The following is a 22,500-nucleotide window of genomic DNA, read 5'->3' as shown; positions in this document are numbered from 1 at the left end:
TGGAGACCAGACCAGACATCAGATATTTTTGCATCCAAGTCTGTGATTGGCTGGTTTTGTGGCACAAATATAACGGTGTAGAGAAAGAGTTGAGCGCGCACGGGCAGAAATGTTGAGAGCGCGAGCAACACACTGCGAGTGAGCGTAAATGCAAAAACTGAGCGAGAGTGTGTGTGTGTGTGTGTGTGTGTGTGTGTGTGTGTGTGTGTGTGTGGATAATAGCAAACACTGAAATACATTTTTTGCACGCAGGAATGAATTTTGTTCACTCAAATTTAGCTTTTCTTCGCTCAAAATAAATTTCTCCTCAAAATGCAACACTTGCACCTGCAAACTTTTTGTTTACGTGCGCTCAGAATAGTGGCACAAAAATAACGCCATACTAATGCAGAGGTGACCAGGGGGGCCTGGGGCTGCACCAATAGCATTAACTCATTTCTGCTCAGTATTTTCTGTTTCTACATTGCTACTGGTAAGAGTAGATGTCATACTTAGACAATGAAAAGATAAAGGAAGTATAGTAAAATCATTATTTAATCAGCAGAAATCATTCTGAACCAAATCTGCATGTTTTTGCCAAAAACGTAGAACTCCTATGTTGCTCGTAGTTTAATTACGTGCATCTGCATCAGTCTTTGGTTTAGCGTGAGCTGGCATCTATCAGAGCTAGCTAACTGTTCGCTTGCACACAAATCTAACCTTGCAAATAAAAACCAGGAAGCCTAATAAGGGGAGTTTATCAGAGAGTGTTTGGAGGCTGAAATGTGACAAACTGCTTGATATATACTTGCACATATTTGCATATATACTTGAATGCAGAAAACTACTAGAAAACAGGTCAGGCATAGCAAAGGGGTAGGTTGTGATGCAGCAGCTGGGGCAGTGCCCCAGGGCCCAGACGGCACAAGCCCAAACTGACCCTGCCTCCACATTAATCAGCATGCTTACATATTCAGTGCATTAGGTTCAAGTTGCTAACCTTATTCATGCAGTACACATTTTCTTTAACTATTGAGTAAGACAAATATGTGATGGGTGAGTCATTTGGATTTCTGTAATGAAATATAATTACCACTTATGTGTTGAAAATATGCAGTCCCAGTGTAGTGTGGTTGTGATATATGTACATAGTTGATGCTGTGTGAGGACCTGTGGCTTCCTCTGTATGTCGCAGGCTTATAGACTTTAGTGAGGCTGACTCAGTGCTGGGCTTGTAGCTTCATAGATGCTTCACAGAACGATGCTATTGGTATTACTGATTACTTTTATATCGTGTTATTTTGAGTGTATGTGTGCTTTGTCTGCAGCTCCAACAGCCCCACAGTATTTTATAATCACATACATACATGTGGGCACATCTTACTAACTCACCATGGTCACCACAGTGCCAGAGGAAGACTGGCTGTTAGAGGCCAGCTCACACACACACATTTAACCCCATTTTGCTGGAGGAAAAAAACACAAATGGAGGGAGGGGGACCTGCGGAAATTAAATTTGGTAATGGTGTAATTATGCCAGACAAATGACAACTGTGTGCATGTCCATGTGTCTGTGTGAGGCTGCAGAGCAGATCAGACGTAGCAGAATGGCTTTATTAGCCACAGTAACCTCAAGGCAGATGGGGCCATGCTGGCAAATTAGGCCTGGTGGACATGTTCACAGAGCAGCACACACACCGCTCTGCTTTTACTCTGACCTTCAGATACTGGCTTTTTTACTGCTTCTCTTTATTTGTTATTGTCTAGTTTTATCTCACTGAATGCTCTAACACATGCAATCACCACACACAGTGTTGGGAAGGTTACTTTTAAAATGTATTCCACTACATGTTTATGTTATGCTAACATAGCTGTGTCGCTAGCGATCACGTAGCACATCATTATATACCAGCTAGCCCAACTTCAGTAACCCTACAAACGTCACTGCTGTTTAGTTTCCTGTCTTCATTTATGTTGGAAGTGATAGCAGAGCTGTACGTTTGAATTTTTTCAGAAATCTCTCAGTCAGAACATGCTATATCATGCTTAGGTAACTAGCGAAACTAGCGAGCTAACTTCCTGCTAACTTCTAACTCCGTTAAATTTAATAAATTCTGTTTTCATGGATGCCTGGATGTTAAACTTAATTGTTACACCTGGTAAAGCAGCAACGCTGATGATTTAATTAAAGATGAAAGAATTTAGACTGTTTTTAACTCTCAGTGTTCGTTTGACTTTGGGACCTGAAGTTGACGGAGTTTAGGACAGTGTTGCCAACTCCTCAGTAAGGAAAATCGCTATTTGCTGTCCTAAAAGTCGCTAGAAGTCGCTAAATGATGTCATCGCCTAATTTGCATAATTGGCCATGCTAATGTAATTGTAACCTACGTTGTTGGAGAGAGAAATAACATCGTGGAAGAGACATAAAGTGAGTAAAAAAACCATCCTAATAACGCCAGAAAGTCACCAGATTTGTCGCTAGTCGCTTTTTAGAAAAAAAGTCACTAAGAGGGTCTGAAAACTCGCTAAATAGAGCGACAAAGTCGCTAAGTTGGCAACACTGGTTTAGGACCCAGATTACTCCGTGAAGCTCCTCACCACAGCCGCCGTAATGCTCTGACAATCCATCAAGCAGTGCGGCTTACCAAAGTTGTACTAAAACGTTTTTAACAGATTTCTGAAGCCAAAATTGGTTCGAGGTCAGTAAGCACAACCAGAATTCATACATAAGGCACACTCTCGATTTTTGAGAAAATTAAAGTATTTTAAGTGTGCTTATAGTGTGGAAAATACGTTATACAGAAGAAAAGAATATATTGCGATATATATCGTTACCGCACGTGCTTCAAATTATACCGTGATATGGATTTTAGGCCATATCGCCCAGCCCTACTACAGATTACAGATTACATGCCCCAAATGTATTTTGTAATGTAATGTTACTCAATGACAGTAACGTATTCTGAATACTTTGGATTACTTAATAATATATTATCATGCTGTTTACAACTACATGAATGCACTATTGCTGTGATTTATTACTATTACTGAAGGTTACTCTCCACACCAACACCAGCTAGATGTTTAAATCTTAATATAATGAGTAACAGTAGGTGGACATTAGGTAAGGCTGCACTTTTTGCAGCGATCTCGTGTAGAAAACTATTCAGCGCGCGTATATAAAACAGGTCAGCGGCTCCGAGCCGTAGTAAAGGGACCTCTGGCTGATACGTCGGGTTCGTGTCGGCTCGTAGCTGAAAACTAGCTTTACTTTGTTGTCTGGGTCACTTTGCTAGCAGAGACAGAGAGAGGCGTCGAAAGGCTCCAACAGAACTTATTGTTTCAGAGGAAAACAGGAACACAGCGTACAGTCGAGTCTTAACAGCTTACTTACAGCTGGGCTCGTCAGGCTCTCTGTTTGGCTGCAGTGGTTATTATTATATTTACATGCTTCCAGCTCCTGTTTCTGCTCGGTGACAGCTCCTACTTTTCCTTTCTCTCCCTCCTCACAGACACATCACGGGTACAGCAGTCCATTCTCCCTGCAGCACGGACTACACTGCCCATCAGGCTACATGCTTTAAGGCGATGCCTGTAACACTTCCTGTTGCCTTCATATTAAATCATTTTTTAAATAATAATTATTGAAAATATTTCTTCACGTCATTATGCAGGCCGCAAGTAGAGGTAACATGGGCCGCGAGACTGAGACACAGACATCAGAGCCTCTGAATGCGTGTTTTGTTTGAGTTTCCACCGGCGTGGAAACCAAAAACAGAGAGGGGACAGCCTAACATATGTAACAGGAAAAGACCGCCGTGTAATCCATTTATTTCATCAAAGTAACTGTATTCTGATTACCACCTTTTTAAACGGTGACTGTAACAGAATACAGTTACTCATGTTTTATATTTTGAATATGTGACGGTGGTACATGTACTCTGTTACTCCCGAACACTGACCACACATAATGTAAAACATGGACAGTCCAGTGTTGAGATGAACATGCTCATTGGCTGCTGATGTCATACCACAGGTAGTCCTCTAATGCAGGTGAGATTTACAAACCAGGATTTATTCTGTTGTTTTTGATTCAGTTGGACCCAATCGTGGCATCGCCGTCTTATCTTCATGTACTTTGAGACACAAGCATGGAAAGCCGAAGCCACACATGCCCCATGCCCCCACTCTCACACTTTATTCATGCAGTTCTGCCCCCCCCCCACACACACACACACACAAATAACAGCACACACATCTCCAGCTTCACACTCCTGCAGGGGCTGATTTTCCTGTTCAGCTCCTCCTCATCGTCATCCCTTCTTACCCTCATCACCCCACCACTCTCATCCTTTGTTCCTATTCCCTACCTCCTTCATTCCTCTTTCCTCTAGTGGGACTGTTGCTAAGGAGCCCTGGTGACCAGACAGCTTTCTCATTGGACAAAAACAAGAGAGAAAAAAAGGAGGTTCAAAAGGCAGATGAGAGGGGGAAAGGGGGTAGTGTTTTCTTTGTATAGGTGGTGTGTGTGTGTGAGTGCAAAGTGAGATCCAGATGTGGTAATGAGGTGACAAACTGACCTGCTGCAATGCTTCATGGAGACGTGGAGGAAAAGATAGAACACATGGATTAATGGATCGAGGGAACAATGATAGGGAACAATGATAGGGAACAATAGGAGAAGGATGGGGATGACTGTAAGAGTCAGAAAGATGCAGAGAGATCGTCTACAGAACAAGAGTACGACAAAGGAAGATAGAGGTGGAGTTAACTGACAACACGATGGGGATGGTGATTGTTGATGTGGAGTGATATAAGAGTGAGACAGAGAGCACACTTTCATTTCTTCTGGCACAAAGAAACATTATGTCTGGACACACACAGATGTTTCTGTGGCTGCATGTGTGAAGCACTGTCGACGGCTCATTTCCTGTTCTTAAAATAGGACACAAACCTCGTGCTTTAAAGGAGTGCATCTGTGTCCCACAGACACTTGTTCAAAGCGTCTGTGGTATGTAGACCCGTGTGTCAGGCAGGCGCAGCACGAGCCCCATGTTTAAAGCACTAAGCCTGTTTGTCGCTAAGCTGAAAAGACTAGCTGAAGATAATTTCTCACATGTAGATCCTATGAAGAGGTTCTTATGGTCTACATATAATAAATGAAGTACTGTGGAGAACTGGGCATTGCATGGGTGTACTGTAGAACAAAGCACCAGTGAGGAAGTCTCATTCCCATAATAGGAAGCTTTACTGGAACCAGCTACATGTGACTGCTTTGTTGCATGAAGGATTTTATGGTTTCAAATAAAAGTAATCACAAATAAGTTATTGTGTCTGCCCCTTCATGTCTGCAGCGTACAAACACATATCTGAGCAGTGGATGGTCATCAACGGCTGCTGGTTCGTCTGTGGTGTCGTTTAAGGACTTGCTCTCAAACAGCTGTTTTCACCCCCAGGTTTATATTACATATATATGTTATACAAATAATTAAAACCGACCAAAGTGACTTTAGTGTGACGTGGCTGTCAGCTGCAGGGCTGCAGTGTTTCACATGGAGCTGAATGATGAGTAAAGTATTGTAGAAGCATGTTAAACAAAGAAGGTGTCGCTGCAGACGGCTCCAACATTCACACAGAGGTAGACTGGGTTTATCCCAGTCGTCCCATTGATGGCTCGATAGGCTCCAAATGCACAAGGAAACAGTGGATTTGGGCTGCATGCAGTGCCTGATTCACCCTGGGGCACCGTTGGAGGCTTGAGGGTCTGTCCACATGTTAGCGTCCTCAGGCAACACACTGAACCTCAGCCTGCGATGTAGCTTCCTGTTCCACGTCTCAGTTTACTTCAATACAAAGTAATGAAGCCATTTATTATTTATGCAGTCAGAATATTCATCATAACACACACATCAGTGGGCTGGTTCAGCTATCTCACTAATAAAAGGTTAAAGGCTAAACTATAAAAGCAAACCAGCTTCTGCTGATGTGAAATAAAAATCAGCTAAGAGATGACAAGGAGACCAAAGTTCAGGAGCAGAAACTGTTGTTTAAACCTTTGAGAAATGGAGTGAGGTGGTTCTAAAAGCAGAAAAGAAGTGGAAGTGTCCTCTGAGCCTCCTCAGGATGGTCTCGTGTTTTTCAGTCACCTGGCATGTTACAGCATTTCCAGGACACACGTGTTGTTTCTGCATCGCTTCTTTGCTTTCTCACACCACATCTTCTTTGTCTGTTGTTGCTTTTCACGGGTCCCGTCTCTGTCTCTAACACCCCCACCCTCACTGTCTGCCTCCATCATATCTGTGGGTGTGATCGTTGACCGGGCTCCGTCTGCCTCTTTTATTTCCTGGTCTTGCAGTGTACGAGCCAGCTTAGGCTTACAGTTTGGGGAGAGGTTGACACCATGGCTTCTTGCTGGTTGTTCGGCTTATCTCAGGCTACGTTCACACTGCAGGTCTTAATACTCAATTCCGATTTTTTGATCAAATCCGATTTTTTTGTCTGCTCGTTCACACTACAAATAAAATGCGACAGCAAACGCGCTCTAGTGTGAACGCTCAAAGCGGCCCGCATGCGCAAAAGAAGATGTCACACACAACGCGCTCTGTTTAGACCCAGAGCAACAGTATTGTTTGACTGATGGCCCTTAATATAAAGACTTCGGACTTCACGTTTCCCAATTTTTGCTTTAAGTTATTTTGTTATTTACATAATAATGTAAATAACCTAATAATGATCCTTATTGCTGTTTAAGAGAGGAGCGGTGCTTCAAAGGATAGCTGCAGATTTCTGTCAGAATCTGCAGATTATACAGTACAAATAAAATGTTTACGTTGTCTTCCCAACAGTTTCACTGACATCTACACTGGATGGCCAGGAAGCGTTCGCGATGTCTTCTCGGGCGCTTCTCTGGCGCTGATAATTGGCTTCAGTCTTGTGTCGGTGATGTAAAAGATGGATTTAATGCGACTTGACCGTTCAAACAGCAGTCGCTTTCTAATACATCGGATATGTATCGGATTCAGTACCACATACGAAAGTGACCCAGATCGGATTTGAAAATATCGGATTTGCGCCGTTCACACTGTCATAGCATGATCGGATATGGGTCGCATAGGGTCAAAAAAATCGGATTTGATGCGCTTTCGCCTGCAGTGTGAACGTAGCCTTAGTCTTGTGTGTTTTTCTAACACATTGTACTGTTGTTGATAAGGGCAGCCTGTCAGCATCAGGAGAAATCTATACAGGGAGTGCAGAATTATTAGGCAAGTTGTATTTTTGAGGAATAATGTTATTATTGAACAACAACCATGTTCTCAATGAACCCAAAAAACTCATTAATATCAAAGCTGAATGTTTTTGGAAGTAGTTTTTAGTTTGTTTTTAGTTTTAGCTATTTTAGGGGGATATCTGTGTGTGCAGGTGACTATTACTGTGCAGAATTATTAGGCAACTTAACAAAAAACAAATATATACCCATTTCAATGATTTATTTTTACCAGTGAAACCAATATAACATCTCCACATTCACAAATATACATTTCTGACATTCAAAAACAAAACAAAAACAAATCAGCGACCAATATAGCCACCTTTCTTTGCAAGGACACTCAAAAGCCTGCCATCCATGGATTCTGTCAGTGTTTTGATCTGTTCACCATCAACATTGCGTGCAGCAGCAACCACAGCCTCCCAGACACTGTTCAGAGAGGTGTACTGTTTTCCCTCCTTGTAAATCTCACATTTGATGATGGACCACAGGTTCTCAATGGGGTTCAGATCAGGTGAACAAGGAGGCCATGTCATTAGTTCTTCTTCTTTTATACCCTTTCTTGCCAGCCACGCTGTGGAGGACTTGGACGCGTGTGATGGAGCATTGTCCTGCATGAAAATCATGTTTTTCTTGAAGGATGCAGACTTCTTCCTGTACCACTGCTTGAAGAAGGTGTCTTCCAGAAACTGGCAGTAGGACTGGGAGTTGAGCTTGACTCCATCCTCAACCTGAAAAGGCCCCACAAGCTCATCTTTGATGATACCAGCCCAAACCAGTACTCCACCTCCACCTTGCTGGCGTCTGAGTGGGACTGGAGCTCTCTGCCTTTACCAATCCATCCACGGGCCCATCCATCTGGCCCATCAAGACTCACTCTCATTTCATCAGTCCATAAAACCTTAGAAAAACCAGTCTTGAGATATTTCTTGGCCCAGTCTTGACGTTTCAGCTTGTGTGTCTTGTTCAGTGGTGGTCGTCTTTCAGCCTTTCTTACCTTGGCCATGTCTCTGAGTATTGCACACCTTGTGCTTTTGGGCACTCCAGTGATGTTGCAGCTCTGAAATATGGCCAAACTGGTGGCAAGTGGCATCTTGGCAGCTGCACTCTTGACTTTTCTCAGTTCATGGGCAGTTATTATGCGCCTTGGTGTTTCCACACGCTTCTTGCGACCCTGTTGACTATTTTGAATGAAACGCTTGATTGTTCGATGATCACGCTTCAGAAGCTTTGCAATTTTGAGACTGCTGCATCCCTCTGCAAGATATCTCACTACTTTTGACTTTTCTGAGCCTGTCAAGTCCTTCTTTTGACCCATTTTGCCAAAGGAAAGGACGTTGCCTAATAATTATGCACACCTGATATAGGGTGTTGATGTCATTAGACCACACCCCTTCTCATTACAGAGATGCACATCACCTAATATGCTTAATTGGTAGTAGGCTTTCGAGCCTATACAGCTTGGAGTAAGACAACATGCATGAAGAGGATGGTGTGGACAAAATACTCATTTGCCTAATAATTCTGCACTCCCTGTAGTGCAGGTTTGTTTTACACTGATACAGAGTTCAGACCATGTTCTTATTTCACACTGAACTAAAAGAAGTGCACTTAAGGATGTACCATTAGAGACACAACACTGTGTCACTTCCTTTGCCCATCACTCATTTGTACTAGTGATGCGCGAATCATGAACGAATCGTTCAGTACTCGAGAATCACTTTACTGGACTCGTGAATCATGATTCACAAGTCCAACTGACTCATCCCTGTTGCTGTTAGCAAACTAATTCCATTAGTAGAAATATACAAGAAGAACAAACCCTGAGTAGAAGCTCACATCAAGACAACAGCTCCTCAGTTCACAGTAGCATCGCTCTGCTAACATGCTAGCAGCACATTTAAGTTACTCACCCCCTCCCTCCTGGCTCACAGCTTCTTCTTCTTCTTCTTGGTTGGCAACCAATGTTAAGGCGCATTACCGCCCCCTGGCTCACAGCTCAGTGGACATTTAGATGAGAAAATATATATTTGACACATATGAGGAAAATACTAATAAAATAAAAATAAAAATCAATGTTCCCATTAGAAATCTTTTTTTTGCTCTATAAAACTAGTTGTTTTTCTTTTTCAATCACTCATCTTAGCAGTAGGATTTACATGAAAAGAGAAACAAATTAAGTTTGAGTAAAAATGTATATTTTTTGCACTCTCTGGGCAACTGACTCTGTGACTCATATGACTCAAACACGATTCACTTCGGTGAGTGACTCATTCAAACTCGATTCAGTAAAAATAACCGAATTTACCATCATTAATTTGTCCCCTTGTGACACCTCACACAGGCTGACTGTGAACATTGTTTAGCCCAAAGCTGTCTTTAAAAAAGTGGAAAATCAGTAACAGATAAATGTAAAATCCCATCACAGGGATGTGAGGTGTTTTTAGCTCAGGAGGTACAGCGGGCTATCTGCTAAGGTTGGTGGTTCAACCACTGGCTGCTCTAGATATCCTTGGGCATGACACTAAGCTCTCCAATGCATGAGTGTGTGTGTGCCTAAGAAAGCACTTAAAAAAAGTGCTTGTGTGAATGATGCAGCTGTGTAAATGCGCTCAGGTCGAGCAGACACGTGCTACAGAAGAACCTGTCCAGTTTCCTTTGAGGGTCCATCTCACACAAAGAGGTGGAGCTAGCTGCTGTGGCGACCCCTTCACAATAAAAATCAAAAATTATTACTCCAACACTTGAGTGGCAGTGGTGCTTGGTCTGAGCACAGAGGACTGACTGCACCTTCAAACCGAGAAAAGGGGGTACACATGTAACCTTTACTTGCCTGGCACATATATGTATCCTAATGCTGGTCGACATGGTTCACATGGTAACTAGACTCTATTTGAATAAAAACTTCCAGTGTCTTTCTGTGCAGCACAATCACAGCCACACTGATTATCATTATTATTTTAATGCTGATGTTCTGATCCCGACTGCCCGCTGGTATGGCGCTGTCATTAAACATAGCACTGCTGCTGGTGTCTCCTTACACCGTTAAAAGGGTCCGTGGCGTGACAGATTACACCCCCTGTGTTAACATGTTATTGGCTGGGAGTGAGGATGCACTGACCCCATGTGACCTGGCCTATATTCAGTCTAGTTTTATTTACATCACCGATCATGCAGGTGCTTTATAGTCCGAGGTAACACATGAGTGAAAAAGTCAGAGCCAGCATCCGTTTGAGGGGAACGAGACAGAACAAAAGGCCCGTCTCTACATAAACTGGTCTCATCACATAATAATGACATCACAGCAGCAGCACTGCTGTTAAAGACACAGCTGATGCTGGTACAGCTCTCTGCACCTGCCTTATTCATGTGTTTGTGTGCATGTGTGCACACACTACTCAGTCTATCACTGCTGGTCCCTCATACACAGTCTAGCACTCGCAGCACTGCTCTAAAAAGGTGTGTGTTTCTGTTGTGTGTCTGCACATGTTTCCTCCCTCCCCCACCGTGCTGTTTACCGCGTGACCTCTGAACTCTATACCCTCCCCGTCCAGTGATGTCATTATATGACAGTGACATCATTTCTAATCTACAACCAGTTGCAGCCTGTAGGCCCTCAGCTGAGAACGGAGACATGCTGGGCTCATGGTTTGTGCAGTAACATGCAGAGTAGCATGAATGAGTTCAGACGATGATTTCAGCTTTCTATTGATTATTCTTCCCTGAGAAGAATTTAACCTCTGCGCTGCGTCACCAGCTTTCCCCGCAGTCTGATGTTTGTGTTGTTTCCTAACTGCTACTGAAAACCAATGAACAGATTTCATAACCTCCCCAAAAACCATAAATAATAATTGAACCAAGTCCAGAAATGGCACAGCTTTGTCTCCTGGATTATTTTATACTGTCTCACTCTCCCCACACTTCTGCTGAGTAACCCGTCATCTTTGTGTCAGTGTGATGATTTACAAATAGGTCCTGAAGGCGAGTGAGTGTCCATCAGTTCATGCACTGGAGCTGAAGCACATTTGCAGCAGTGCACCAGCAAGTCTACCTCTGAATGGCCAGAGAAACCAACATGGAGGTTTTGGAGTGACCTAGATCTCCTCAGTAGACTGACATGCTTTGGCATGACTTTAAACAGGCTGTTCATGCTTAAACACTCTTCAGTGCGGCCGAATTAAAACAATTCTCTAAAGACGAGCGAGCCAAACCTGCTCATGCGAGAGGCTCATTGCCCGTTAATGGGCAAAATGCTTCATTCAAATTGTTGTGTCAGGACTTCAGCACAGAGCAGAGTGGTGTATTCATCATCTCAGAGCAGACTTTGCTACTCCACCTTTTCTGAAAGGTGAGGTCAGTAAGAGTGGATGTCAGCAGTATGGACGGTGTAAGCATCATTCATCAAACCACTGACCTCCCGATTGGCAGACGCCCTGCCCTACCTCTTGAGCTGCCCTCAGAACTGGAAACAGTCTCGACGGGACTTTTCATATTGTGATAGTCAGTGAAAACATAATTTGTCCTTCCACATTAGACTCAGCTGTGACTCTACATTAACAGATACACAAGAAGGATCATCGCGTTCAAAGGCTGTTTTATTAGAAGCTGGTAAAGAACGTTTCACGTCTTACAGTTTGAAGTGTGCTGAACAAAGCTGTGTCTGCAGAGCCCGCCATGCTCAGTGAACACAACCTGCAGGAAGGTGCAGGAAACGAGGACGCAGTCTGGACGGGGTGTCGAGGGTGAACGTGTGGTTGCCAGGGGATACGTGTGTATCTGGATGTCACGCTCAGTGGGAGCTGTGGGTTGGAAAATGACCTAGTTTTAACCGGAAACACGGAAACAAAGAGGAGTGGGAGAGGGGAGAAGGCAGAGTGGAGCTGCAGCTGGAAGACCAGCAAATTCACTGGTTTGATTTCCGACAAACACAAAAAGCACAACAGCAGCACTGCAGAGGGGCTACAGTCACGACAGCTGTAGCTTTGTGTGTGTGCGTGCATACTCCTGTATGTTGAGTTTGTAGCAACAGTGTGTGAAATGCTGAACTGTGAACCCCACGCTGCTTGTTGTTGAGCTGTTGTGTTGCATGAAAACAGATTTAAATGAGAGACAGGAGGGCTGAACACACCCACAGTGTCCACAGTGAACCAGGGACAGCTTCACAGGGAAGCTGGCTGCTGGTGATGGCTGGCTAATCGATCTGATTGGAGTATAAAATGTGATTAAACAGCAAATAGCACTGTTCTCGGTTCTCAGGATGTTTCAAGCTTAATGATGAATTGTCTAATCGTAAGGTGTGCAGAGCATCCATCTCCTCGACTCCACCCAGGACAATAACATGAGGTCTGTTACTCGTTGTAGCAGACTTGGCCTTGCTGCTGGCTAATCTTTAGGTAATGTTGCTGTTGAATAAAAAGATGAGAACGTGTACGTCAGAACTCTGAGACACCAGGCCCTTTGTTCTTAGCTCACGTTCCTCCCCACACATTAAATATGTGGCGTCCTGTAGTTGTGGGGATATGATACACCTGCAGCCTGTGTTGGATCAACTCTTTGCTCACCTGTTGATGTTTCAGTCTGCCCTGCATCATAATGTACAAACCATCCCAGCTCACATGAAGCTAAGAAGCTGATCTTACTATGGGAAATATTGGTGACATATTAAATGGCAATTTTCACTTTATTACAAGCAATCGTAAGTTTGCCCATTCCTCTGCCCCACAGCTCACATATGTACATGCTCAGCCTACAAAGCCTGCTCTGGAGCCTTTGCTGCTTCCATGGAGATCACTGGCCACAAACAGCCACTCTGATCTTAACTGGGACTAAAATGATAAGAAATAAATGTGTGAAATATAGAAAGTTCTGGTAGCTCACTGCCCAGACTCTTCACTTTAGCCTGCTTATGTTTTCTTTCTGTAACTGTAGTCGTAAAAAACTGTGATGTCATTTAACTGTTCATTGTTTAATGACTGTGAGGAGTATGAACGGCCATAATGGAGGTTTTCATCAGTCAAACAGTCCAAAGTTTGAGCTTGTTTGTGGTTCAGAATCATAAACGGCTTCAAGCTCACTCAGACACTGAGCCATGGCTCTGTGCCACATGCACACATGTCTGCATCTCTGCCATTCAGACACACTTTATATACACTTCATGTGATGTCACTGTCAATACTGAACTGCACATCGAGTCTTTTTAAAGGAGGCAGTTTGTGTTGCTGTGATGGACAAGTTTGAAAGTGTTTGTCCTCCACAGTGGAAAATGACTTTACCCAGCTCCCCGTCTCTCTGTGGACTTGGACCGCTACACTCCCCGTCTCTCTCTGTGGACCTGGACCGCTACACTCCCCGTCTCTCTCTGTGGACCTGGACCGCTACACTCGCCGTCTCTCTGTGGACTTGGACCGCTACACTCGCCGTCTCTCTCTGTGGACCTGGACCACTACACTCGCCGTCTCTCTGTGGACTTGGACCGCTACACTCCCCGTCTCTCTCTGTGGACCTGGACCGCTACACTCGCCGTCTCTCTGTGGACTTGGACCGCTACACTCGCCGTCTCTCTCTGTGGACCTGGACCACTACACTCGCCGTCTCTCTCTGTGGACCTGGACCGCTACACTCCCCGTCTCTCTGTGGACCTGGACCGCTACACTCCCCGTCTCTCTCTGTGGACCTGGACCGCTACACTCGCCGTCTCTCTCTGTGGACTTGGACCGCTACACTCGCCGTCTCTCTCTGTGGACTTGGACCGCTACACTCCCCGTCTCTCTCTGTGGACCTGGACCGCTACACTCGCCGTCTCTCTGTGGACTTGGACCGCTACACTCGCCGTCTCTCTCTGTGGACCTGGACCGCTACACTCCCCGTCTCTCTGTGGACCTGGACCGCTACACTCGCCGTCTCTCTCTGTGGACCTGGACCGCTACACTCCCCGTCTCTCTGTGGACCTGGACCGCTACACTCACCGTCTCGCTCTGTGGACCTGGACCGCTACACTCGCCGTCTCTCTCTGTGGACTTGGACCGCTACACTCCCCGTCTCTCTGTGGACCTGGACCGCTACACTCCCCGTCTCTCTGTGGACCTGGACCGCTACACTCACCGTCTCTCTCTGTGGACCTGGACCGCTACACTCGCCGTCTCTCTCTGTGGACTTGGACCGCTACACTCCCCGTCTCTCTCTGTGGACCTGGACCGCTACACTCACCGTCTCTCTCTGTGGACCTGGACCGCTACACTCGCCGTCTCTCTCTGTGGACTTGGACCGCTACACTCCCCGTCTCTCTGTGGACCTGGACCGCTACACTCACCGTCTCTCTCTGTGGACCTGGACCGCTACACTCCCCGTCTCTCTGTGGACTTGGACCGCTACACTCGCCGTCTCTCTCTGTGGACCTGGACCGCTACACTCCCCGTCTCTCTCTGTGGACCTGGACCGCTACACTCCCCGTCTCTCTGTGGACTTGGACCGCTACACTCGCCGTCTCTCTCTGTGGACCTGGACCGCTACACTCGCCGTCTCTCTCTGTGGACCTGGACCGCTACACTCCCCGTCTCTCTGTGGACCTGGACCGCTACACTCGCCGTCTCTCTGTGGACCTGGACCGCTACACTCCCCGTCTCTCTCTGTGGACTTGGACCGCTACACTCCCCGTCTCTCTCTGTGGACCTGGACCGCTACACTCGCCGTCTCTCTCTGTGGACTTGGACCGCTACACTCGCCGTCTCTCTCTGTGGACCTGGACCGCTACACTCCCCGTCTCTCTCTGTGGACTTGGACCGCTACACTCACCGTCTCTCTCTGTGGACCTGGACCGCTACACTCCCCGTCTCTCTCTGTGGACCTGGACCGCTACACTCACCGTCTCTCTCTGTGGACCTGGACCGCTACACTCGCCGTCTCTCTGTGGACCTAGACCGCTACACTCGCCGTCTCTCTCTGTGGACCTGGACCGCTACACTCGCCGTCTCTCTGTGGACTTGGACCGCTACACTCGCCGTCTCTCTCTGTGGACCTGGACCGCTACACTCGCCGTCTCTCTGTGGACCTAGACCGCTACACTCGCCGTCTCTCTCTGTGGACCTGGACCGCTACACTCGCCGTCTCTCTGTGGACCTGGACCGCTACACTCGCCGTCTCTCTCTGTGGACCTGGACCGCTACACTCCCCGTCTCTCTCTGTGGACTTGGACCGCTACACTCGCCGTCTCTCTCTGTGGACCTGGACCGCTACACTCGCCGTCTCTCTGTGGACCTAGACCGCTACACTTGCCGTCTCTCTCTGTGGACCTGGACCGCTACACTCCCCGTCTCTCTGTGGACCTGGACCGCTACACTCGCCGTCTCTCTGTGGACTTGGACCGCTACACTCCCCGTCTCTCTGTGGACCTGGACCGCTACACTCGCCGTCTCTCTCTGTGGACCTGGACCGCTACACTCCCCGTCTCTCTCTGTGGACCTGGACCGCTACACTCGCCGTCTCTCTCTGTGGACTTGGACCGCTACACTCGCCGTCTCTCTCTGTGGACCTGGACCGCTACACTCGCCGTCTCTCTGTGGACCTGGACCGCTACACTCGCCGTCTCTCTCTGTGGACCTGGACCGCTACACTCCCCGTCTCTCTCTGTGGACCTGGACCGCTACACTCGCCGTCTCTCTGTGGACCTAGACCGCTACACTCCCCGTCTCTCTGTGGACCTGGACCGCTACACTCACCGTCTCTCTCTGTGGACCTGGACCGCTACACTCCCTGTCTCTCTGTGGACCTAGACCGCTACACTCGCCGTCTCTCTCTGTGGACCTGGACCGCTACACTCCCCGTCTCTCTGTGGACCTGGACCGCTACACTCCCCGTCTCTCTCTGTGGACCTGGACCGCTACACTCGCCGTCTCTCTCTGTGGACCTGGACCGCTACACTCCCCGTCTCTCTGTGGACCTGGACCGCTACACTCCCCGTCTCTCTGTGGACCTGGACCGCTACACTCCCCGTCTCTCTCTGTGGACCTGGACCGCTACACTCCCCGTCTCTCTGTGGACCTGGACCGCTACACTCCCCGTCTCTCTCTGTGGACCTGGACCGCTACACTCGCCGTCTTCTCTGCAGCTCCAGTGGTCTCCACCCTGCTACCTGCAGCTATTAAGAAAGAAAATGGATTTCCAGTTTCAGTTGTGCAATCACGCCTTCATTTTTTCCACTGTGGTGGAAACAGCTGTGCTTCAACATTAGCAGAATAATGACATATTTTATTTATTTATTATTTTTTTTATTTAACCTTTATTTAACCAGGAATGTCCCGTTGAGATCAAAAACCTCTATTTCAAGGGAGTCCTGGCCAAGAGGCAGCACATTTCAAAACAAATACATACGAACAAACAAAGTTAAAATTACACAAAACAATTACACATTATTGAGGCAGCCTGTAGGCCTTTGAGTTTAGTTTTAAAAACATTTAAAGACAACAGTTCAGTCAGTTTCCAGTCTTTCTGTAACAGATTCCACAAAAAAGGCGCAGAGTGCACAAAGGCTTTCTTACCCAGCTCTGTGTGGACAAGGGGAACAGACAGCAGCAGCTGATCATTTGAACGCAAGGAGTAAGAACCACTATTTGTCCTTGTGAGCAAAGTACAAATATAAGGAGGCAGCAATCCAAGCATAGCTTTGTAAATAAAAGTGTACCAATGCCCCTGTCTTCTAATGGCCAAAGAAGGCCATTTTACTCTTAAGTACAAATCACAGTGATGGGTCAGGTATTTACAATTGGTAATAAACCTCAAGGAAGCATGATACATCGTGTCCAACATTAGAAGACATGAAGAAGAAGCGTTCATATACAGAATGTCACCATAATCTAACACAGATAAAAAGGTTGCAGTGACAAGATGTTTTTTTACTGCAAAAGAAAAGCACTGTTTATTACGGAAGAAAAAACGAAGTTTAAGTCTCAGTTTCTTTACTAGTCTCTCTATATGTGGTTTAAAGGTGAAGGAGTCATCAATCCAGACACCAAGGTATTTATATTCATGAACCATCTCTATGACATTTCCTTCAAGGGTGGACACCACTGGAATAGGCTCCGGGACCTTCTTTGACTTAGAAAACAACATTAGCTTAGTCTTGGCAGCATTGAGAACTAATTTTAGCTGAATAAGTGAATGCTGGAAAGCAACAAAGGCTTTCTGTAAAGTTTCAATGGCCTGAGCAAGAGATGATCCATAACAGTAAATAACTGTGTCATCAGCATAAGAATGCAAATTTGTGTCTGAGACATTTTGACCCAAGTCATTGATATATAAAAGGAACAGAAGGCGACACAATCACTAATGCATACTGTCACGGCCCGCGAGGGCAGACCGTGTGGAGAGTGTTTGGTGGATCCAGGTGCGGACACAGACGCAGGAGGCAAAACTTGTGCTAAGCTCAAAGCGAGCCTTTAATCAGGGCTGACACAGAAGGCAAAACAACAAACCACAAACTATGGGAAAACTAAAGACCTAAACTGGGAGTAACTAAGGCTATAAACGAAGACCAGGACTGAACTATGACGAAGTACTGCGGACAGACTATGAACACGACATGAGAAACTGTGAACGAGATCTCGGTGCTGGCACATGAAGGTGCAGGCACATGAAGGTGCAGGCAAACATGACTGGAGAAAGTGACTATGAACATGTCCAATACTGAATCTTGCAGACTAGAATCATGACGTGCAGCTAGAAATAACAAGGTGCATGAACAGACGACGCGACACTGACACGAAGACACACTGGGCTAAAATACACAGAGGAAGTCATCAAGGAATTAGAGACAGAAGGGGACACAGCTAGAAACACTGACATAAGACAGGAACATGAACCTTCAGAGTAAAACAGGAAACAAGACAGCACTAAACAAAGACGCAGACACGACACAGAGACAGACTAGACACTGAACTAAACCTGCAATAAACATGAGAACACAAAACCTACGAACTAATCCCTGAACAAGAAGAACTGAAACAAAGAGTCATAATCATCAGCATCATAATAAGGAAAGAATCCAAAATGCAAAAACACACCAAAACATAGCGACTCAAAATACTGGGTCAAGCTGAGCCAGAACCGCGGCAGCATAAATAACAATGATTCTTTTCGTAGTGTGGTCTGTGAGTGCATGTGTGAAACACAGAAGTGTAAGCTCAGCTTACCACAGAGTCCACCAGTCAGACCATGTGTAACAGTGTGTGTTGTTGTGTACTGTACATGTTTCATACAAAGAGACAAAGAAAGAAGGAAAAGAACATGCTGGAGTCCCAAAGGCAGCACCTGGTGCACAGATGAGCTCTCCGAAAGCACAAACACACACACAAAGTCCTCAGGCATACAACAGTGTGTGAGTGTGCACACGCTGTTAGGGTAGGTACAATATCTGACCGGCTGAATAAATCCTTTTCCCTCCCCAACAACTGTGTCTCTATTTGGGGAAAATCCACAGAAACATGAGTGGGTTTGTGTACTGGGAGCTTCAACCTGACCCAGTGTGCAGGCTTCTCCATGCTTCTGCATTAGCTGAACAGAAGAGGGAAAGCTGTGTGGAAACTGATAAACTATACAAAGTGCATTAATCTGTGTTCTCTCTGCTTCTCACCAGGCCTGCAAAGTGCTTCTCACACAGTGAGTGGACGAGGAAGCTGTCCACATACGTGAACGTGAGTCACTGATTGTCTCTTTCTTACTGGTACTCACTGGTGGACCACAGGAGTCCCAGTGTGACAGGTTAGTCTTGATGCATGACAGAGGTTACTGTAGCTGCATTCATGTAAAATTCCAAATGTCGCTCTTTGGCGTATAACTTAGAGCTTAGATAACTGAGCGCTGTACACAGCAGAGTGATCTGGGACAGAATGAAGAGCAGCAGTGAAAGGAAGATGACAGGTAGCCGTGTCATGAAAGCACGTTACAATGAGCTGCTGGTGGCAGAGCTGAAGATAAACACAAATAAATAAACACAAGTAAACAGAGCATTTAAATACACTTTTACACTACAGTCTCATGTAACAGGCAAAGTTTAGTTACAGGTCTCCAAAAGTTGATTCTGTTCATCTGGACGTAGCGTTTTGTGGGAGAAACGTTTCGTCACTCATCCAGGTGACTTGCTGGTCATGAGAATTTGCATAATTAAGATTAAGGAACTGCCCTCCCAGCCCATTGTTCCTTCAGTGGGCTGGTTTCAGTCATTATGCAAATGTGCTGTTTATAAGATTGAAACCTGCAGTCAGCTGAGACTGAAGACGTCACCTGATGATGACGAAACGTTTCTCCCACAAAACGCCTCGTCCAGATGAACAGAATCAGCTTTTGGAGATTTACTTACCTGGATGATTGAAAATGCATCAAGGCGTTTAGTTACAGGTCTTTCAAGAACGTTAGTCTTTGTTTTTAAACGTACAGATCGTACAAGTCCATTTTTGTCACGAATGGTTTCCAGAACTCTCCCAAGTGGCCAGGAACCACGTGGTGCAGAGGAATCCATTATAATGACTATATCTCCAGGTTTTAGACTCTTCTTCTTTTGGTTCCATTTTTGTCTCTCCTGTAACCAAGGCGACTATTCACGTAGCCATCGTTTCCAAAGATCTGAGAAGTACTGAGCCTGTTTCCATCTTCTCTTCAGATACATATCCTGAGGGTCAAATCAGGAGGATGTGATTTGGTGTAAGTGGCTCTGGGGCTTTTGGATCATCAGAAAGCTTTGTGATGGGTCTGTCATTTAAAATTGCTTCAGTTTCACACTGAACTGTATTTAATCCATCACCGTCCAACTGTTGTTGCTGAAGAACGGATCTCAGAATCTTTCTGACCATACGGATTATCCATTCCCAAATTCCACCATGTTGTGATGCTCCAGGCGGATTAAAACTCCAAACAGCTTCAATTTGGGTATGTTTCAGCGATTTAAGAGCCTCTCTTAACTCTGTCTGCTCCAACAAAATTGGTTCCATTGTCCGATTGGATGCGAGCGACTTGACCTCTCCAACTCACAAAACGGCGCAAAGCATTATGCAGGCATCTGTGCTTGGAGAGCTAGCCACTTCCAAGTGCACCGCTCAGCTGGCTAAACAGGTGAAAATGACTCCATAACGTTTAGCTGTACCTCGTCCTCTTTTCACTTCACCGACGTTGGTGAGTGGTAGGTTATCTGGCAAAATTCTTTCCTTGGGTAAATCTGCCATCTTTTGCTCCAAGGCCTTTCCAGGATATTTTCTGCAAAAATTACATTCTGCGATAACCTTCCTTACAGCCGAGTTGGCCTTTGTGATCCAGTATTTTCTCCTTAGTGTGGATAAGGTGTGGTTACGACCGCTATGACCAAGCTGTTGATGAATGTGCTTTAGGATGAGACTTGCTACATGTTGATCCTTTGCAAGAACAAAGGGATGCTTCATTTCTTCTGGTAAGGAGCCCTTTGTCAGTCGTCCCCCAACTCTTAAGAGGCCTTCATCATCAAGATAAGGGTCTAATCTATAAATTGAGCTGTGCCTGCTCACAGAACCTTTCCCACTTGACAACGTAGCAATCTCCTCTCCAAATCTTTGTTGCTGGCAAAATCTGATAACGGCAAGCGCCGCTTCCAGAAGATCCTTTGAGGATAGACCATACAGTTGCGTTTTCTTTACTTTCTCCTTTGTAGTACCTCTACAAATTAGATTATTTGAGTTAGGTTGCGGTCTTCTTTTCTTATCTCTCATTGAAGGAAGGATTGCCTTCAGTCTAAGGAACCAAGCAACAGCAACCTTGAGCCTTCTCCAGTCTGAGAAGTACACCATCAATTGACATGTAGCATCAAGCAAGTCTTTTACTTGAGTAACATTCACTGTGGCCTCACCTTTGACTTCAGGGTCCTCTGGTTCTAAGGAGCATTCATTAGACTGGTCGGCCAATCACTTTCTGGCTACTGCAGAAAGCTTGGTCCTTCGATCCAGCGGCTGCTATGTGCAATGTTCCCAGCCTTCAGCCCTCTTGTAGCATCATCTGCTGGATTTTCCTTTGAGCTTACATATCCCCATTGTGATCGTTTAGTCGCAATGAATAAGACTGTTTGCCACAAAGGTAAGTAAACGTTTATCCTCATTCATTATGTATTTGAGTACAGATGTACTATCTGTCCAAAATACGGATTGCTTGAGTTTCATTCTCAACTGAGTCCTTAACATGAGATCCACTCGGACGGCAACTACAGCAGCTGTTAGTTCCAGATGTGGAATAGTGACAGGTTTTAGAGGTGTAACCCTTGCCTTGCCCATCAAGAATGCTACATGGATGGATTTCCTACTGTCTTGCATGCGCAGATATCCAGATTCACCGGCATCTGAAAAATGGTGTAGCTGTGCATGTGTGAGAGGTCCGAACTCTCTTGGTTGTATACACCTTTTAACCTTGAAATAAGAAAGCATTTGCAAATCACTGAGCCAACTTTTCCACTTTTGCAACATGTTTTGGAGTATTGGTTCATCCCATCCCAGTTTCCTTTTGCAAAGCTCCTGCTGCATTCTTTTGGCAGGCAGCAGGACTGGTGCAAGAAATCCCAATGGATCGTAAATAGAGCCTGATGTTGACAACATTCCACATCTAGTACAAGATTTTTGAGGAACACGGTAAATGGACTGATTCTTATACAGCGCTATTCTCCTCTCGGAGTACTCATAGCGCTCTATACAACATGCCACATTCACCCATTCATACAAGCACTTCTAAACACAAGTGCAAACTAATCTGCATTCACACACATTCATACTCCAATGAACGCATCAGAGGGCAACTTGGGGTTAATATCTTGTCCAAGGATATTTGACATGCAGACTGGGGAAGCCAAGGATTGAACCACCAACCTTCCAATCAGTAGCTGATCTGCTCTACCACCTGAGCCACAGTTATCCCCAAACATCCATTTTATTGTTGAATTTATCAGTTTCCACACACACTGCACGCCCAGAGCTCTTTCTACAGGAAGTTTGTCTCTATCAAGATTTAATTATTTTCTTTGCAACAGCGTGCAATTGTTACTGACCCACTTGGTCAGTGTAAATCCTCCCCTTTGACAAAGTGCTGAAAGATCTTTGACCAAATCAACAGCATCTGAGGTGGAGGCCCCGCTCTTCAAACAGTCGTCCATATAGAAGTTCTCTTTTACTGCTTCACATACCTTGTCTAGGAATTCAGTTTGATTGTCCTCAGCTGTTTTTCTCAAAGCGAAACTGGCACAGCTCGGGGAAGATACT

General features: G+C 45.6%; 1 protein-coding gene across 1 annotated transcript in view; it reads left to right on the top strand.

Annotated features, from left to right (window-relative positions):
- Window positions 1-22,500, top strand: part of nfasca (neurofascin homolog (chicken) a) — a 112,519-nt gene that overhangs the window by 8,897 nt on the left and 81,122 nt on the right. The window contains exon 3 of the mRNA XM_085352932.1: window positions 18,873-18,930. The gene's annotated coding sequence lies outside the window, so the exon portion shown is untranslated. The remainder of the gene's footprint in view (window positions 1-18,872; window positions 18,931-22,500) is intronic.

The sequence above is a fragment of the Diplotaxodon limnothrissa genome, linkage group LG5 (assembly GCF_057381915.1).
Source record: "Diplotaxodon limnothrissa isolate DT_005_m linkage group LG5, D_limnothrissa_male_GT1.1, whole genome shotgun sequence".
Classification (NCBI taxonomy): domain Eukaryota; kingdom Metazoa; phylum Chordata; class Actinopteri; order Cichliformes; family Cichlidae; genus Diplotaxodon; species Diplotaxodon limnothrissa.
This window is presented reverse-complemented; position numbering and strand designations above follow the sequence as displayed.